This window comes from Rissa tridactyla, chromosome 1 (assembly GCF_028500815.1).
Source record: "Rissa tridactyla isolate bRisTri1 chromosome 1, bRisTri1.patW.cur.20221130, whole genome shotgun sequence".
Lineage (NCBI taxonomy): Eukaryota > Metazoa > Chordata > Aves > Charadriiformes > Laridae > Rissa > Rissa tridactyla.
In genome coordinates, this window is record NC_071466.1 from 190460627 (window position 1) to 190480832 (window position 20206).

The following is a 20206-nucleotide window of genomic DNA, read 5'->3' on the forward strand; positions in this document are numbered from 1 at the left end:
TGGAAGAAAATGGAAGGAAATATTCAGGCAAGAGTATGTGATTGGAGTACCCAGCCTGTTCCCATCAGAATCCTAGGTTAAACTTTTGAGCTCTACTGACTTTTACAGCATGTGCAGATAGTCCCAGGTATAAAACAGATCATGGAAAAAAATAAAAAGGGAGCCTAAACGCTGTTGTAATTATAGTTCACCTGCTTGAAGCTTTAGTGATTTGGAAAACCTCAGTTTTGATGCCTACACTAATGCTGCATCAAAATACCTAAACAAACGTTGCATGAAACATACAGTGAAAAAGAATGGTTTTCTAGCATAGCAACTCTTAAATCTACCAATTTGTGTGCAAATGCATCATGTAACCTCCAGAAATTCATCTGGCTTCTCCCTGAATGTCCTGTTAGCTCCTGCCATGTCAGCCCTCTCCTTCCTCTACCACAGTAGCTTACAGAGTTTGAAGTTTCTGTTCTTATTCCCCAGGTGTAGGAAGAAAAGTAGGTGCTTCTAAAGAGGTGATGTGGACAGAGAGAGACAGCGTTAATGGTAGTAGCTTGAAACCTATAATTCTTTCCAAACCAGTGAAAATGTGAACTATTTCAAAAATTGAAAGGGGTTTGTTCTGGCGCAAAAACTGTGATGGGAGAAAACAGAAGTTTAGGAAGCATCCAACCAATATGCTCTTCAGTAGTGCTATTTTGAGCGCCAAATCCTTAAGGAGTTCTCCTGTTGCCAGATGATGAGGCTAGTTTGTAATGGACTGAAAGGATGTCTTCATACCACTGTATTTAGTGAAGTTTGTATGAGACTTGAGAGCGTAGCAGAGATTTAAGTGAGCTGAAATAGATGAGGCATATCTGTGTATCTCTGCTCCCCACCGCCCCCTTCCCTCCTTTCCCTTCTTCCTCTCTTACCTTCCTCCCCCCCTCTTTCTTTCCTTCCCTCTCTTTTTTTCACCAGCATAGAAAGACTGTATTGGGATAAGAATATCAGAAATCCTTCTGACATTTCTAGCTAGTCTAATCTAATAGACTTTTTGGAGCGTCTCAAGAAAAGTTGCTGAAGACCATCAAGTTCTTGAGTATCTCGATACTTTCTGTAGTAGAAAACAAAGACTGCTGTCTTGCCAGTGAATATGCTACATGAATTACTGGGTCTTTTCCATGTTTACGTACTGCGATTTTATTTACTGCCAGGCAAAGAGATATGTTTTCCTTCTTGTGCAATCATATTTCCTTTCAAAGAAACATTCCTATATGTACCATATTTCTTTTTTCACATATGTAATTTCTTATTCTTTCATGTTATCCGCTTTATTGAGTTTGTGTTGTCCTCTTTATTGAGAACTCGGAGCAATTAAGAGGTGAAATACGTTTAGTAGATCATTCAATCATTCCATCAAACGATGTATATTTCCCCCCCCCATATGGAGCAAAGCACAAGTAATGGCAAAGAAAGGATCTTCGTATATGAAACTTGTTACTAGACAACGTTATATTATTTTTCCTCATTATAATTTTATTACATTATCCGTCCTTTCTCTATACATGCTAATATTCAACATGAATTTGTGTGAATTGATGTGTTGGCCTCAGCATTTAGGACTGGAATGGTTCTTCTGAGTCACTAAGGTTGATTTTTACTATCACAGCTGTAATACCATATTTTTTCTTTGTGATTCCTTTTAAGAATTTTATATAAAATCGCTAACTGGATGTAACTTGCGTAACCCTTTATTTACAGCCAGAAGTCCTGTGGCAGTTTGCATGAACCTGTGAGGGAGAAGTACATCTTGAACCTTCACACTGGTTTCTCTAAGTTCAAGAACAGTCATAGTTGGAAGTACACTGTGATTTCTAGATTTGGGCTTTTACAAATGTCACTATCCTTCAAAGTAAGTTAAATTGAATACTAGATTTCTTTCAGATGTCGATTTGGGAAATTCTGATGTGATTTCCGGTTTTTCATCTAAGGGCATTGGTTGTCCAGTAGCTTGTCCTCTGGTATTCATATCAGGCATACACAGGTTCTGTGGGTATGGCTTAATTTTAGTCTTCAATGTCTTTGAGATTGTATGAGTAAAACTAATCAGAATTTATCCATCAGATATGTTCAGCATAGTCTGATGATGTTGCAAAGTAAGTATGCCTACGTTTTGAGAAACCTCTTTTTTTCTACAGTTAAAAAATGAATATAACACATTACTTTTTAAATGTTCTTACTGATCCCATTATTCTTTCTGTGCATTTTACAAATAGGATGTGATGTTTTGAGTATGCTTCAGGCTTCAGTAGTTTGTATAATGTTCTATTTTCTGCAGCAAAAGCATGTCAAGGTGATCTCTGTGGGTGGTTAATATTTTCTGGAGTTTATTCCTCAACCATGAAAATATGCAAAACTGGAGAGCTTGATGGTATGTCATATATTTAGGTATAATATATATATATTTTTTAATTTTATCTTCATTAAAAATAACAGGAAAAAATCCCAAGTGTAGTAGTATATACTGTTTGTTCATGGGTGAATGCAGCATTTGTCACTCATGACTTGTGTTTGTGGTTATGCTGGTGAGCAATTCTTGTGATAGCTTAGATTGTAATTATGTGACAGTATAGTGTAAAAGTGTCATATAAATGGAATATTTAAAAACATAATGTGCAAAATCATAGAAAATCATAGAATGTGGGGAAAAATCTCAAAATTATTGAATGTTTGCATTTTAGCAGAAATACTCTTGATTTTTTTGACAGGCTTTAGGTATTTGCTTGTTTTCAAATGTTAGTATTTTTAAAAACAATTATGGAAAGCAGCAATAACATCTCTATAGAAGAAATGTATAAACACTGTAACAGTATTTGAATAGGGAAGAATTATTAGAAATCTGATTACTAAAGAACTGAATGAGGCAAAAGCTGAACATAAGTAAGGAATGCTGTCACTACTGTTACAGCAGTAACAAGAAAAAAATGGAAGTGAAAATGCCAAATATATCCATATACATAAACGCATTTGATTCGTAAAAAAGGAGTATTGAAAAAAGCTACTGAGCGTTTGAATTAAATACATACTTTTTTTTCTTTCAAGACTAAAGCAAGCATATAAGGAAATTAACTGTTACTAAGAAATAATAATGTGCCTGCATGCTGATTGCCTGCTGATAGCATGTTTAATCATTGCTTCTGTATTTTTTCTGGTTTTGTCTCCTTTAGCCTCTGTCTCTGGGAAATTGTATTTCTGCTGTTTGTATAGCATGTAGAAGTGAGTCTTTAGTTGTAAATGGGAACTCTGAATGTTTTTCAGGTATGTCTTACTAAGGTTATCCTCTCTGGTACAGTGAAAAGATCCAAAAGGTATCTGCAGCAGAGATCTTTTCATATTTCCCTTGCCATTCCTGGCAGTTTGATTTACCTCATTAAAAGACTGGAAAAGCCACTTGGAGTACCTCCAAGCTCAGGGTCTCTATTCTCAATGAGAATTTTGTTCTTTGGAGCTGAGGCAATTTGCAGAATCTGTGAATCACTTTGGTGCACACCTCTGGGCATCATAAGGAGTATCACGGCAATGTTCTCCAGCAAGAGGCAAAGCAAAGCAAGATCTTTACCTCGTAGAAAGAGTTAATCGGGCTGTAGAAGAGCTGCAAATACATCAAAACCAGAGAATACATCTATGCTCAGCTTTCTAGTGCTTATCTCTGAGAACATCGCCTTTTTAAGAACACAGTTTTCAGAATCAGAAAGAGGAAGCTAAGGACTAGGTCCAGTATGATACATTTTTTTTTTTTTGGTGATCACTCACCGCACAACCCTTTCACTTCTCAAGGCAGCAGGACAACTACATCTTGTATCTTAGAACAGGTTTACATTCAGCATTCTAGTCTCATCCTGTTCTCATACCATAGGTAGAATGGGAAATTTGCTGTAAGCCTACCCATCAGCTCTACCGATATCAGCGCTAGGCAAAGTTGGGTGAGGTGCTTGTAGTGGTATGTTTCTAGTCCTGGAATGACAGTAGTAGTTCTGGTTCCGTACACGCATTTACCTGTCACAGATCCCTCATCTCTTCGGTCTACAGTTGTGGAAAGTTGCTATAATGACATAGTTAATGCTACAGGAGTCCACAAAACAAATATCCTGTGTGAAACAGCTTAAGCTGTTGGTATTACAGAGAATGAGCTTTCTAGATACTCAGTTTTTGCAGTCAGGTACGGGGTTCCCCGAGGTGAAGCAGGGTGATCTGTGTCTGATTGGAGGCACCAGCCATTTGGCTCATCATGTTCTATTCAAAGGGTTAGTTGGTCTTTTCCCATCCTTTGTGACTGAAGTTCATAAAGATATTTAAAAAGAAAGGCAAAGTTTGCTTTGGTTAGGAATTTGATCTTACCATCAAATCTTATTTCATGCGGCTGGTGTGCTGGTGTCCTCACATTCTGTTAGCCATGATGACAGCTTTTATTGGTAGCTGTCTCATTTTTGTGAGAAGGTTGGAGGTGTCTATTACTGACAGGAGATGTGTCCTCCCCTCTTTGATAGTTGGGGATTCCTCCTGCTCCCCCATCCCATCTTCATGTCCTGAAGGCAAAGGTTTCATTGAGGACTATCCCAAGTTCCTGTTTATAGTTGTGTGCTGCCCAGAAGCCACTTGTTGATTCACTGTAGAATACTCTTGTTGGAAAATGTGACTTCAGAAATTCTAATTATACTAGATGAGTTGCTTCTCTTTGTGCTACAGTAACTTTATTATTTCTTCTAATATACGGTAAGTTGTTACATTGTCTCCTTATATCTCTAAACTGCCTTTTGTTCAGAGAGACTAGACACAGTCCCAGAATATAGCTGATGTTGATGGATATTTCAATGTATAGCAAAATATTTCTATCATTGAGGGCATAATGTCAACTGCAGATTTTTGTCAGTATATTATTTGATTGCTTTTCTAACTGCAGAATTCTAATGACAGTCAAAAATGGAAAAATATTGTGAGTCAATCTAACAGCACATCTTATTTCAGGAATTCCTGCGTGCAAACATTTCTGGTTTGTGTAGGGGTTGTAAAATTTGGGTGCATAAACAAGTTATTAGAAACACACTTTAGAATTCAATAAATGTGATATATGCTAAAGTTACTAATCTGTAAATGGCGATAAGTAGTCCATTATTTGTACTGGCCATCCGAAGTTCTTACATTATCTGAAGCTGGTGGGTATTTCTGTGCCATCTAAACTGTGATGATAAAATAGGGTGTCACAAAAGGAGAGGAGAAATACGGAAACAGTAGAAAACGTATTTTATATACCTCACTTCTATGGAAATTTTGAAATTGATAACTGTAGCTACTAAATGATACTGTACTTTCACTTCATGCAATAACTGAAATCAGTCTAACAAGTCAAATCATCTGTTGCTTTATGATTTTCTTCACATACAACAACATAGAGGCGCATTAGGAACACTGAATTTAAACTTGTTTTGGAATTAACATTTAATACCAACAAAAATCCCTCTATTTTACACTTCAATGATTGAAAGAGAAGAAGCAGAAATAGCCATAGTAATTTTGGTTGGAGCTTATTGACTTCAGCAATGGAAGAGATTAAAAATATATTGCAAATATATTTTTTTGCTGCATGCTGGTGAACACTGTTCCAATAGCTATCTATCTGGCACGTGAGAAAATAAAGTTGGATTTATCAGCAAAATTTCTGTGTTTGCATTGCGATTAGTGTACACATAGTAGCGTGTATTTCATATGAATTAGTTGGGATAAAGTTTCAATAGATCATATAGAGAGTTTGGCATCAGGAAAGTGATTTATAAATTCATGATAAAAATAAGTGGATAAGATGCAAAAAGAGCAAGGGTAAGTATGGAATTCTTTGGTTAAGCCTCAGATGAGCTTCCAAATACAAGAATTTGCCTGAGCAGCTTTACATGTTGCTATAATTGCTCACTACTGAAGCCTTGTAAAAACACTGTAAAATCTGCTGAATGTAGCCTGTTTGTTTTATACTTGACATGGTGGGCTTGATTCTGTGTCCTGCAAATCTCAGATATCCTGAGAGGGCTGGTAGATGTGGCACAGGAGACCTGCACCCTTCTGAAGTGACAGCTGGAAGACAGGTAGCATTACCTTGGACACTTGGTGGGTAACTGAGTAGAGCCTACCATATTTTCAGAGTTACCGAGAAGAAGGATATTTTCTGTTCCTTGCAATGTAATAAATTATTCTGGTTTTAATGGATGTCTTGAATCTTTAGAAAGGCTCCTACAGAGTGTTTTGGATATTTTGAATTCAAGGGCCAGATCTTGTTTGCTTGTCTCAGGCAAAGAGTTTGCAGAGAGCAATCAGTAGAGTCAACAAAATGCTGACTTAGAGGAGCTGAAATGATCTCACTTTCGTATTTATTTCTCCTTATAAGATACCTACTAAAAGGTGTGCAGTGGAGATGGCATCATAGATAGAACAGGACTGCATGAATCTCAGTTGCAGAATCCACAAATAAAGGAATTTCAGAAGTGCTCAGTTCTGGCTTTAAATCTCTTCTGCTGAAATCAGTGGGAATTTCGCTATTGAAGAGTAGCATAGTTCATCAGTCCTGAGCTTCCCTGGAAATCTCTTCCATCTAGTAACATTTCAGAAAGCATCTCTTATAGTATAGTGTTTAATGGTAACATCACATGAAATTAAATTTATTTTTTGTATTTCATTGAAAAGTTTCAATTGCTTTAAATCAAGGACAGTTAAAATTTCCTACAGGCGGTATGCAACACAAAACCTTTCCAAGACTGCTGGCAGGCAGTTTTCGAAAGGGTCCTTTTTACATTACAGTTCAGGACAGCAGGTTCATATTTAAATAAATACTTCATGACATTAGTAACCCATGACTTCAATCTCTTTTACTGTGCCTTTGACACCAGCGTATTGGTACTTGTCTTTGCCCACGTTTTAACATTGTCACTGTTTATTCCTTCATTATTCCCGTTATTTTTTTCTTTTCCATTATCTGTCTTTCCTTCTTTTCTCCCCTCTCTCCTGCTTTCATGACTTAACTCTTCAGCTGCTTGCATTTTTCCTCTTATCGCTGCACAAGAGTCTGGATAAGGGCAGGTGGAAAAGCTACTGCTGAGTAACATCTGAAGTGCATCTACTGTGGTGTGACAGACCATCTGCATGCTTTAAATACCAGCTTACTTGATATTTTTCATTTACTGTGCTGGAGTTCTATGTTTGTTCTTGTACTTACATGGCCACATGTGCACCCAAGCTATCCCAAAGCAGTTAAAGTCCATAACGCAGGATACCCAGCAATAACGCGCTTGTCTTCCAGTACTCTTAATCATGCTTTCCTTCTTTTCCACCAGGCACATACCCTGGTCTCCACAGCTTGCTCTTATTGTGCCCTTTTGCTTTTGGCACTTGACTTCTGTTACTGTTTATCATGTTTTCATCTCTCAGTTTTGAACGGAGATATTTCCCATTGATTTTGTTAAATTTGCTTGTGAAACAAGAAAACTCTACTTGTTTTACTGAGGAGGTTTACTGCGTGTTTCAATAGCTGTTTGGTGCAATGGGATTGAGACCAATTCTGGTCTCTTTCATAGAGAAGTTTCAGCCATTGTGACAATATTTGTGTTCCTTACAGTAACGAACCATGAGTACAACAGCTTAGATTTTGTCATTTCTGACTGATTTTAAATGAGCTAGAAGTTTTAAAAGACTTTATGGTTCGTATGCTGTATGTAGGAGACTTTTGAAGCATGTTATATTGGGGACCGTATATATAGCAGTAGGAGACTTTTGCATTAAATTGCGACTTTCTTAATTTCACACTTTTAGGGCTACCAGTCTTCAGAATATATGCAGTAGGTTTTCACAGTGTTACAGTATATAAACATCCTTCAACGTATTAGCAAAATGTCCGTATTGTGATTCTGTAAAGACAGTAGGTGAGTAGGTTAGCTTTGGCCAGCCCCTCGCTCACTCTCCCTCTTTGATAGGACAGGGGGGAGAAAATAGGATGAAAAAGCTTGTGGGTTAAGGTAAAGACAAGGAGATTGCATACCAGTTACTGTTACAGGCAAAACAGACCCGACCTGGGGAAAATTAATTTAATTTACTGCCAATTAAAACAGATTTGAGTAGTGAGAAATAAAGAAAATTGCAGCTTTCTTCAGGAAGCAGCCCCTCACCACCTTCTTCACTGTCGTTGATGTTTGCAGGGCTGTTTCTCACATCTTTTTTCCTCCCTCTTGCTCTGCCTGTGTGGCGATTTTCTCTTTTCCTAAACCTCTTTTCCCCGAGGTGCCGCCACCACCTTGTCTGCGGGGCTCAGCCGTGCCCTGGGGTGGGTCGGTCGGAACCGGCTGGAACCGGCTGTGTCCGGCCCGGGGCAGCCCCGGCCGCTCCTCACAGAGGCCGCCCCACAGCCCCCGCTGCCGGCACCTCGCCGCAGACAGCCCGTGCAATAAATAGTCTGTAGTACTGTTGTGGGGGAGATAATTATTCATGACTGAAAGGGGAAAAAAAGAACCCGACGTGAACAACGTGGCGTGTTTTTCTAGGTTTTTGGGTGAAGTGAGAAAAAAAACTTAAATCAAGATCGCTCGTTTCAGCGCTGCTGGCGTTGGTGAGTGCCGTTCGGGGAAGAGAGGTGTGCGACAAGAGGGCTGAGGGCAGGTGGGGAATTGGCCTGCTTGGTCTAAAAAACCCAAACCTGAATAGTTAAAGCATATTGTTATGGTAGCTAAATTACTCTTTTGATGGAATGGTAAAAAAACAAGAACTACTTTCTTGAAAGGAGAGACCTGTGCTCATCACGCAGTAAGATCTGGTAACTAAAAGCTGAAGTTTAGGTATTATGCAGTATAATTCTCTGTGGAATGTAAATGTAAGTTTTTGTGTTTCATATTCCTGATTTTATAGTGGAAGCCGCTTATTTTTTCAGGGTTAGAGACTATACATTTGTGCCACTGATTAAAAATAAAAATAAAAGCAGTTTAGGAACAAAGCCTCTGTGTTACCTGACAGTTTTCAATTAGTCATAATGGGTCAGTGGAAAATTTTTTTGATGTGGGGCATTGGATCAGACTCATATCCCTGATAGGAATTTCCACATGATCATATTCAGTGAATTGTCATAAACTAAAATTCGTTGGCTCTGCAACAGCCAAAGTGAACGATGTTAGTGGCAAAAGTAATCACTTTGTACCTTATTGAAGTGGAGTTCTTATCTGGATTCTCTTATCATATGCATTTCAGTCATCCTTCTTTAAAAGAAAATATATGTTAATATTTTGGAAAGCAAAAATACATAGTTTAGCTCATTAATATTTTACTGTATTTATTTTATATTGAGTTTGTGCAGTGCCTGGAGGTGTTTGTATGACGGCCATTTCATTTATGTAAAATTGATTGATTGATTGAAGAAAGTCACAAGATGATAGGCATAAAAAGATAAAAATATCTGTCCAAGGAAATTTATTGCTTTTAAAATATAAAAGCTATCCATATTCCCATTATGTTTTGATTCGTATGTTTCAGATAGAAGATGTTTTGTGTTTCACAAGCAACATGTGCATCATACAGTGCAGGAGGTTGCTATGGAAATTGTTTTACTCATTTATTATGAAAGTTGATGCAGAAATGAGAATTTGTATAAATGCCTAAATTAACTTTTGCCCTTCATTTGTTTGAAAATTGTTGGGTTTTTTAATCCATGGAATATGTTAAATTCATTCCTGCACACTTGTTTCTTTATGAACAAATACATTTTCTTATCTTACGAAAATCAAAGATTTGATTGCTGTTTTCTTGGCTTTTACCATTGGTTTAAATCACTTGAGTAAGAGGCTTTGCTGCTGTGACAATATTGTCCAAAATGTAATTAAAAATAGTTGTAGAAGGTAACTACCTCTGTATTTACTGTGGGATCCCATACAGAAACCTACGAAGTGTGAAGAGTTGTACTGCAGTTCTGCAAGTGTGTGAGACATTTCCCAAATGTTGCAAGCAACGTTTGGACCCTGTGTGCAGTGTATTTTCAAAAGCTGAATTCAGATTTCTTCATACAATTAAATTTCTTGCCCTGAAAGTCACACTGGATCTGAGAAAAGTGTGGCTAGAGCAAAACCAGGGTATTGCAGAGCAACTACTTAGAATGGCCAAGTAAAAAATACTTTATAAAGCATGTAATTACTTTTTCTACCTAAGGTCCAACTTAGAAACTAATCACTCATGCAAATGTTTCCTTATAAAAGATCAAGTTATTATCTGCAAGTTATTATCTATTTCACTTTGGTAATGAGTGATATGAAAGACCAGCAGGACTAGATTTATACTCATGTGTCTTTACTGATGTTCTTATCCTGCTCCATAATGATTAGCTGTTGATAGAATACCAATGACTTCAGTTACAATTACAATTAACATGAGCATTTAAACTGTTTTTGACAGAAGGGTGGATAAAAACTTCATTGTGAAGTGTTCTTTTTTCTTAACTGAAGATCGTTTTTTGTTGATGAGAGTTTTTGCTAACAAAAATGGATCAACTTCTTTGAGGTACATCTGTGTGCCCGTGTCATGTAGGCTGGACATTTATCTTTCTGGAAAAAAAAAGGGCAATTTATGAGACATAATTATTGTATTTACAGCATTTTTTCTTTATAATTATTAAGAAGCCAGATAGTTGTATTACAGCTCAGATCCTTTGCAGATTAGAGATTTGAAAATGTATGTTTTAGTTCACTTACACAATTGTGTACAAAGCTCACACACAATCCCGTTTACGTATGCTTGAACTCTTGCATGTGCGTAGAGAGAGAGGACGAAGATTCATTCTGGATCATGTTTGAAATACCTTGTATGTTATTTATTGACAACTAATCCCTTCTTCTCAAGCTAGGCACTGGTACTCAGCATTCTGACACACCCCTTATCCTCCTGCTCAAAGCGCTCAGTTCCTGAAGTTTTCATCATTCATCCGTAACAACTGTATGACGATAAAAGACTGGGAGAGCACTGAGGTGTCTGATACTGGACGATAAAAGACTGGGAGAGCACTGAGGTGTCTGATACTGTGGGGTGGGGCTGCCCCTGGCTGCCCCCTGGCCCACCATGCTCCCTGGCTGAGGGTGGCCAGGTCCTGCCCTGCCCATGGACAGCCCCCACCACTCCTGGCCCGCAGCCCATAGGAAGCTGCCAGTTCCTGCAGCTCTTTAACACTTAGTGTGTGTTAGAAGCCTTCCAGAGATGACAGTCTTTTCTGTTTTCATCACTTGGACACAACTTAAGCTTTTAGAAGGATGCCTTTTTCTTTCTAATAACCTCCTTCGTGCTGTTTGTTCATGACAGCTCCCTTCTCTGGATTTTCTTAGTCTTTTTTGATAGGTTGTATGCATTTCTTCTGAGCTTGCAAAAGGTGTCTTTAATCAGTCTCCCTGCCACCTGTAAAGATGTGACTCTCATAGCTGTCCCTTTTTTCTTCTTTGTAACAAGCTTACTCATTTTTATTCAGTGACCCTCTTTGAAATAGTAGTAGGTTTTTCTTGGCTTTTGTTGCCCCTTCAAGGACATAGATTCCAATCTACATCAAAGCAGTTATTGACTGTGGCTTGAAATTTACTTTGGGTCATACCCTGATGTGATGTGTACTCGTACAAGACAAGCAGAAATATCTAATGGCCCTAATATTTATCTGCCATACTTATAGGGACATTTTTCAGTGTTAGGAAGGTGCTCTGTTTCTTAGGTGTCTTTAGGGATGGGTTCAGAGCATGGATTAGGTTTCTATCCTCTGTCTTTCTCAGCATTGTCTTCCTGGGCCATTGCTGAAGGAGAGTCTCTGGGTTGTTTGACATGAATGGACTGTTAACTTCCAGATGGATGTGATGCTCAAGAGCAGTCAGTCTTTAATTTTTGTGAAAAATCCCTGGGTCTTCGATCTCTCCCAGTAACCTGAAGTGATTCACATGAAAATATAGCATAGCTGAAGACTTGATTGTGCATTTGTGTCTGTAGGGGAGGACTGGCCTGTAAGAGTTTTCTCTCTACAGTTTGATGTAGCACTGAGTAGGGAACCAAGGAGCTGATGACAGAGGTGTGTGAGCACTGTCCTCTAGAGCGGCCTCTTACTCAGCCTCTTACTTGTGCCGCCAAGGACATAAACCTCTTTTCTTCTTTGCAAAAGACACAAAAAATGAAGTCATGCCAAATGTCGGCTTTAGGGTAGGGATGTCTGCGAGGCTCCAGTCCTCTTATGGACATTTAGTTTGTAACAGTTATCTGTAGCTAACCACGGTAGTCATTTCAGTATTAAACCAACCTCATAATCAGTGTAAGCAATCCTTGAGGTGCCCAAACTGAGGATGTGGTAAAGCCATGGGAGCCCCACGCTGATGGGGGAGTAACCCCTGTTCTGCTGAAGCGGGAAACACCTACTTAGCAGGTGCTGTGAAGTATCAGCTAATGGAGATGACAGCAATTGGTGGCACAGTTGCCTGTCTTTATTTTCATGGTGGCTCTTTTGGCAGGAGATTGTGGTTCCCCAAGTAGGTTGTCTTAGACCCTTTTCTTGTTTGTTTGTTTGTTTTTGTCTTCCGTTTTTCCCCGCACTTTGTTTGTCTTATTTATCTTCTTTTTTTTCCTGCTGCTTCCCTTTTGGTCTTCAGGAGTTGAGTGAGTGTGTCATGTTTTCTGGCAGTTTGTGGATTTTTTTTGTGTATCTTGATTGATTAGGTGGGCTCTGCATTGTTTGGGGGGTGGAGTTTAACTGTTCTTCTTTTCCCCTGGAAGTTGTTTGTGTGGCTGTTCAATTTTTTTCTGCATTGTTGTTTTTGTTGGGATTCCAATTTATTTATTTAGATGGGATTTTTTTGAGTGGGGAAGAGACAGGAGGAGCTAGAGCGCTGTGTGCAGATGCAGAGCTATGGCATCATAGGAATAAGCTGCCAAGTGTCAGAACCACTTCAATGATGGGAGCTAAGTGATGGATGGATGCAAGCTCGACAGAAGGGGTAGGGGGGTTGTCCTTTATGTGAAGGAGCAGTTTGAATGTGTGGAGCTCCTCTGTGTGAAGGTTTTAATTCAATATAAGGGAAAAGATTTTCAATGAAAGGACAATTATGGAGCACAACAGGTTGCCTAGAGAAGCCAGGTTGTGGAATCACCTTTTTTGATAGTTTTGAAGATGCATCTGGCTGATGTCCTAAGTGACCCAGTCAACATTCAGGTGCTGCTTTATACAGGAGTTTGGACTAGACAGCCTTCTAGTGTGAGTGAATGAGTCTGTGATATGGTGCGTGCATCATGGCAGAAGGGTCAGGTGCTCTTTGACTTTATGCGTTGCTGATTTATAAATCTGTACATATGTCTTCTTACAGGACCGAACTAGATATGTAAGACAACCCAGGATGATCACCATGTATGTGCTCTTATAAGACAATAGTTTTTAAAGTTCTTACTTCTACATTCTCATCTGATACTATTCTTGAATCCCTTTTAATCATGTCACATGAGAAAATGGGATAAACAAATTGTAATTCTCGAAATGAGTCACAAAAGTGCAGTGCCATTGTGTTTGTGGTATTTTAGATCAAACTATTCAGGAACAGTTCATTTCTTTCATTTTTGTTTATGTTCTTCTGCCCCAATTATTGTAGGCTGCTGCAGTTTATTAAGATAAGAAAATTCAACAAGTGGAAAGTGGTTCTTTTCTGAGGTGTCCTACAGTAAGTTATGTGTTTTCAGAAGACAGACAGACATGCCTGAAGATAAAAGAAAGGCATGGTATCTGTGCACGTTGGATAAATTGTTCAGAAATCTCCCCGAATATGATATTGGTATCGTGCATACTTACAAGATTAGTGTCAACACGGGTTATCTATCGTGTAAGTGCAAGTCAAGCAAGTTAGACCTGCCTCAGGGATGGTTTACTCTGTGTACCCAACTATTCAGACAATGCTGCTGTGGAGGTTTTGGAAGAGAAGACTGGGGAGGGGTGATTTTTCCTTTACTCCAGGCTTCCCGTTTATTTATAGTGTCTCCATTTTCTTCAGTGTGCCTTGATAAGTAGACGTGATCAGTGTCCTATTAAACTTCAGGATAAGTAAGACCTAAATGGAACATCCTCCCTCTCCAGCCACCTCCCCTTGCCCAAGAGAAGTTATATGTAACCTGTACGTCAGTTACACAGTGAATAGGACATACTAAAGTTGATGACATCTTGACATCTTTAGTCCATGTCATCTTTTTTTTTTTTTTTCTGCCACTGGCCAATTTCCAAGGCATTAAACACTAAATTTTTAATGCTTTTCTGGAAAATGTATTATTTTCCTTGACCTTTTTCTTTGCGTATTTGCATGTTGTCGTGATTAATTGAGTATAGATATTTTGATTAGCAAAATCCATGTTCTGAAAATTCAAGTTTAATTTTAGTGGTATTGTATATAATGTGAAATGTTACAAGTACACAGCATTTGTTAGAAATTTTGTAAAAGATATAGTTGGGGAAGGTTGACAGCTCAAGAAGCATTCAGGGATTCATTATTTTCTCGTGCCAAATAATAAGATGTTTGCTTCTCCCACCACCACAGTTCTTCTCTTTGGACCCACTGATAACATAACAAAATCCAGCCTTCATTTGGCTAAGTAGTAATGTGGAGTAGCATGTAAAAATTGGCTAATGAGATTACAGTAGTATGAAGGTCTTTTCATGGGCTCATTTAACTTTGGAATGATTATAAAACATAACTACTAATTTATTTTTCATGTTCTTGTTAATTATAATGGCATTCAGTAGTGCTCATGTGGTTATGAGCTTCTGAGTCTTTCTCTCACAGAAATTGTCTCAGTACTTGGATTCAGGAAGAAAGAGAGTATTATTTTCTATTTGCAGTTTCTGTAATTTAAAGTAGTTTAAACACAACTAAAAATAAATAGTCTGACTATTAGGTAACTTTAAACATTTTTATTTCGTACTTTCAGAAGATATACATTATAGATTCTTTGTAAATGTATTTTCAATGTAAACGTATTTTCAAATAAAATCTGTGATGTCCCGTGGACAATTTAAGTCTTGCTCAGAAGTCCTATTATGAATTAAACCTTTTGTTTTTAATTGTATGGGATGGTAGGAGCTATGGATACCAGTGAATGTATATGCCTTTAAACTGATAGTCTCTTTAGCAAGTAATTCTTGCGTTACTAAAACCAGTTGTGTCTTTGGCCCAATCTGTCTGATTCAAAACAAGCGTATCTAAATATACCTCATATAGGTGGCCCTCAACCGTGTTCTAATATTCCTGAATGCTTCAGTGAGTAGTTCTTCACTGGAATATTTTATACAAATGCCCACTTAAAGCAGTGATGCACAGTTTGAACTATTTTTACTATAGCAAAAATGTGAACAAGTCGGTCTTATGTCAAATAGAGACACATCATCGCTGTTGATCGAATAGTACAACTGCTTAAGAGCTGTAGTGGACTTTGGTGTGGTTATTTATGTTTTAAAGAAGACCACAGGCCACCAACAAGTCAAGATAATGAGTAAGAGCCTGTAGTCCCAAATCAAAATGTTGTCATAGAGGCAGCGTTCAAACATATAACAGGTAAATTTATCCTAATGATTTGTGATGTAAACGTAAAATGAGCTAAGAGGTGAATGGAACAAATAAATGAATGAGCTAAAGAGAACGGCTTGCAGCACGTGGGCATTGTGTTTGTTTATTTAAATCAAGTCTAAAAGGAATGTCTTCATCTAGAAATTAATTTGGCTTTCATTTTGAATTAAATTATTTTTATATTCTAGTGATTCCTAAAACGACTGTGACAATTTGCATAAATAAGACACAAATTCTGTTAGTTGTGTTCATAACGAATAATGCTTCATTACGTAAAAAGTGTAGTGTAGCATATTGTATGACAGAATGGTACCAACTGCATAACTTTGTCAGTGTTGAAAATGGATCTGTCACCTGTCTAGCTTCTGTGCTAGGCGGGTGATCATAATTGTTACACATTTTACCATTTGGAGAAAAATTTTATTAGAATTCCTCTAAATGTACATTTTAATGAGCGTCTACATATCACATGAATGCAGTGGTTGACCAGTACACTTTTCCTTTCTTGGATATTGCAGAAGTTTGTGGTATTGGCTTGTTTAACTCAAATTTTAGGGACCTGAATGGGAAGTCAAAGCCAAGTGGCATAGAGGTGGCTTTCAATTCAGTTGTGTTCTACTGTTCACGTCATAAGAGTGTTCCTACCTTAGTAAACAATATTACATTGAGCTGCCAGAATTGCTTGAGCTTTATCCACTGCTACTATATTTAAAAAAGAAATACTGTCAGGATGCTTTTAAGGCTTTGGTTGGCAGGTTCTGTGAATTTGATTGTAAACTTTTAAGGTTCAGATGGAATTCGGGTGGAATTGCTAGATATTGAACGATAGAAAAAATATTGTCTGTAAGCACTGTCAATATGGGATAGGTAAACAATGACATTAAAGATCTACCTGTTGTGGTTCAAGGGATGGAACATGTTAGCTCTCTTGGAGGGAGGACAGAGAAATGTTATTGTTAAGCTGGAATCACTGGAAGATTCAGGTCCAGGTTTTAGGATGCAAACAAAAATTAAAACAAATCAATGTTTATAACAAAAGTAACATTATTTTTAAGAGGCAGCTGCCTTCATCAGGTAACCACTAGAATGTAGCGTAAATGAAACATTGGTGAAAAGATAAGTTTCTAAAGGTGAAGATCTGTGCTGGTAAAAAGAAAGTTGATAGGTAAGGCCTGCCATCTCTCTGTGACATATGTGTCATATCTACTATGTGTGATCCTGTCCACTTTAAATATTCCTTATTGACTTCTGAATAATTGTAGAAATCCTGATGATTCAGAAAGACCAAAGACAAAATTTTAATAATCAAGACTAACATGTGTGGTTGTTTTCGTATTAAGAATAATTATGATAAAACACTATAATCAAAAATTTTTTCTAAGAAGGCTGTATCTCAACAAAATAGGCAATGTTTTGATGTCAGATTTCTTCTATCATAACTATCTTGCCATTCTTTCTGAGCTGAAGCAAAGTGTGATGTTTAATATGATCCAAGCTAAGAAAACTGATTTTTTTTGAAATTTTTTTGGCATAAAGGAGTATAGGAAAAAAGAGAAATACAGAATATTAATGTTTGAGGCTTACATATTAATATCTGTCAACAAACAACATGTATTGTTGAAGAAATAACCATAAGGTGTATTTCTGTCTGGACTTCAGGTACACAAGAAACTTCAAAGGTCTAGAGGCATAGCTACATCTGCAATCTTTTAATGGGAAATAGGGAGAGCAAGGTGAATGCTTCTCTCTCAATTGGTTGGATATTCCCATTCTGGATCTAGGGTGATAACATGACTACCGAGCAAAGTTTCATTGACACATATTTTACTTTCCAACAACTTTTAAGACTTGCCACACACCTTCACCTCCTCATATTTGCCTTAGGAACCTTACCTGGTTTTAACATTTTCTTCTTTTTTCTCTTTGTATTAAGAGCTCATAAGATTTCCTTCTCATTTCCCAGCGCTGTCCTACTGTGCAGGGGTTTCACGTAGTGTTTATTCCTCCAGCCTGTCATTCTTTGCTCTTCCTTCTTCACTTGCTCTACTACAGAGGCTGCTAGGTAGCTTTCAGTTTTCTAGGAACTTCGACCTTCCCAGCAGGTTTTGTTACACTCTACAAACAAAGGAAGAAGTTAGAACTGCAGCTCTTTTAAATGTCCAAACATCTTGTAACAAAGTGTGTATTAATAATGCCAGTTGGAACACAGATTTTTATTTTTTTTAAATGGTGGAAAAGCAGTCTTTTCTTTATAAAATTGAACATTAATTTTACTCTTCAGTCTGCTTCTGTCTGACCTTGTCAGCAAGGGAGAATTGCCAAGGGGCACCATTGAGAGGCTGATAGGATCAACTTCAGAAGTAGCAGAGTTTCAGGCATTAAGGCTATGTCTATATTAGTAAATTAAACAATGCTTGGAAGTATTTCCAGGTCTCTGCCGCAATTTTGGTCTTTGCAAACTAACATTGTTCCAGAAAATTCCCAGACATTTATTTGACCATGTCCATTAGACAGTTTGCATGCAGCCCCTCTGTTTCGGAGCGCATGTGACTATACTGGCATAGATGTAGGATTATCTGTCCCTGTTGATTTCAGCAAAGAGAAACGTGCTCAGGCGTAGATGACATATAATCATACCTTCTACGGACCTGCATGATCTTTTATTCCTTCTGCCTTGTCCAACCTTCTCTGTTCAATGCAGTCTTGCAGTCTCAGCTTGAAAATTGTTTGGTTTGTTTTTTTTTTTACTTGTCCTTTTGTCCTTCCTAAAATGCATATAGATTTAAATATCATTGGCATGCTGTCTCACAGCTTCTGTGCCTTCCTTCAGATGACCGTGTGAACTTACTGGTAGCGATACTGTGTGCAGTTCTCTGTCTGGAACAAACTACTTCAGTGAAGCCTTCCTCTTGTTTGCCTTTAGGTACTTTAATAATAAAAATAGAATAAAAAATATAAGACTAGGCTTTGTGTGATGCCTTATCTGTCCCTCTACAGCAAGGCAGAAACTTGATGAACAATCATATTTTTTTGTGGACTACGTTTAAGCTGACTACTTGTTAAAAGAATCTTTCAACTTGCTTGGTCTTTCAACCAAAAGGTTTATGTCAAAATAGAAAAATTTAAAATTCTAACTCTTTCCTTTTTCTTTCAAAATACTTAGAAATCAGCTTATGCACATCTGGAACTAATTAGAGGCAGTGCTAAAGCCAAATTCTGTTTTGTTTTTGTTAAATGATGTCTAAATAGCTATAAACATTTCTCTTTGTCTTGTCAGGATGGTGGTACTGGAATTGATTTTGGACATCACTTCAGTTCAAGGCTGAAGTTAAAAGGTCTTTTTGAGGCTTAGAAGAAGCAGGTGAGTACTGAGTATTATTTCTTGCAACCTTCCTTTGTTCTGGAATTGCTGTTCTTGCTGACCACTCCATATTCTGACCATCTCTGCTTCCTCTGACTGACTGAGATGTATGATTGCTTGTATTTATAACTAGATAATGGAGAACATTTAAGTCATGTAGGCTCTCCCTCCAATGCTTTTTCAGTGCCTGCCACAAAAATAAGTGAAAACATGGTTGTCTCACCAAGGTGTGTGTAACCCTGTAGTTAAGTTTCACTGTATAGTTTCATTACATCAGCTGCATTAGGGGTATGATAATTAAGATAATTTGGTTAGAAAATTATTTTTGACTACATTTGTATAAATATTTTTTGTAATAAATAAAAATTTTAAAAGGGAAGATTAAATAGTAATGAATCTTGATGAGTTTGGATATTCCTAGTTTCCTGGAACCGGGATGATCTTTATTCCACTGGTAACCAGGAATATTCCATGATCTCAAGGACCATGAGTTCAAATCTTGTTTGAACTCCTTTGTGCATTAGCAGTCTGAACTGGCCTGTGAAGAGACACAAGTCACACCCTGGGACTTGGCATGCCTGCTCTGAATACCTTGCTTTGCTCCAGACCTTCACAGCTATCTTGAGTGAATCATGTACAACTGGATATCAGGTTTTTTACCTTGGAGAGACCTGGAAAAAGACATTTTGAAGGAATTAGTGTAAGATGAGAGTTTAGCAAGCCACTCGCATCTATTTCAGATTTTTCATACTTGCTATTGCAAGAAAGAATTAATTTACATGTTGACTGTTATAATTGTTCACAACAATTTGCTTTTCCTACAGAGGTAGAAAATTTCCTGAGAATATTTCCAGAATATTTCAAATTGAAAATTTTAGGGAATATATTAATGTGTAGATTGCAAAATATGCTGAAGTGGTGCCTGATACTAAATCTTAAAGATGCAGATTTCAACAGGTTATGACAAACTAACTGACCATAATAGGAAACAGGCCCAGTTGCTTCTATGTACACCATTGTTTCCAAAGTAAGTATGTATTGTTTCCCTGTGTGCCATGTGCAGTAGCTGCTAAGGTATTATGAAATATTCAAATATTCCTATATACTCCGTAATATTGATACATCCATCTTCATGTATTGATGGTTCAGAAGGGCAAGGAAAAGAAGTACTTCCAGAGGAGTTAATGATGGTGAAAGTAATTAGTGCTGAAACTATGTTTATAACAAATTTTCTGAAGTTTCA

General features: G+C 37.6%; 1 protein-coding gene across 12 annotated transcripts in view; it reads left to right on the plus strand.

Annotated features, from left to right (window-relative positions):
* FOXP2 (forkhead box P2) overlaps positions 1-20206 on the plus strand; it is a 440098-nt gene that overhangs the window by 116168 nt on the left and 303724 nt on the right. For all 12 annotated transcript variants that reach the window (XM_054220133.1, XM_054220094.1, XM_054220067.1 and 9 more), the window contains one exon: positions 18880-18963. The gene's annotated coding sequence lies outside the window, so the exon portion shown is untranslated. The remainder of the gene's footprint in view (positions 1-18879; positions 18964-20206) is intronic.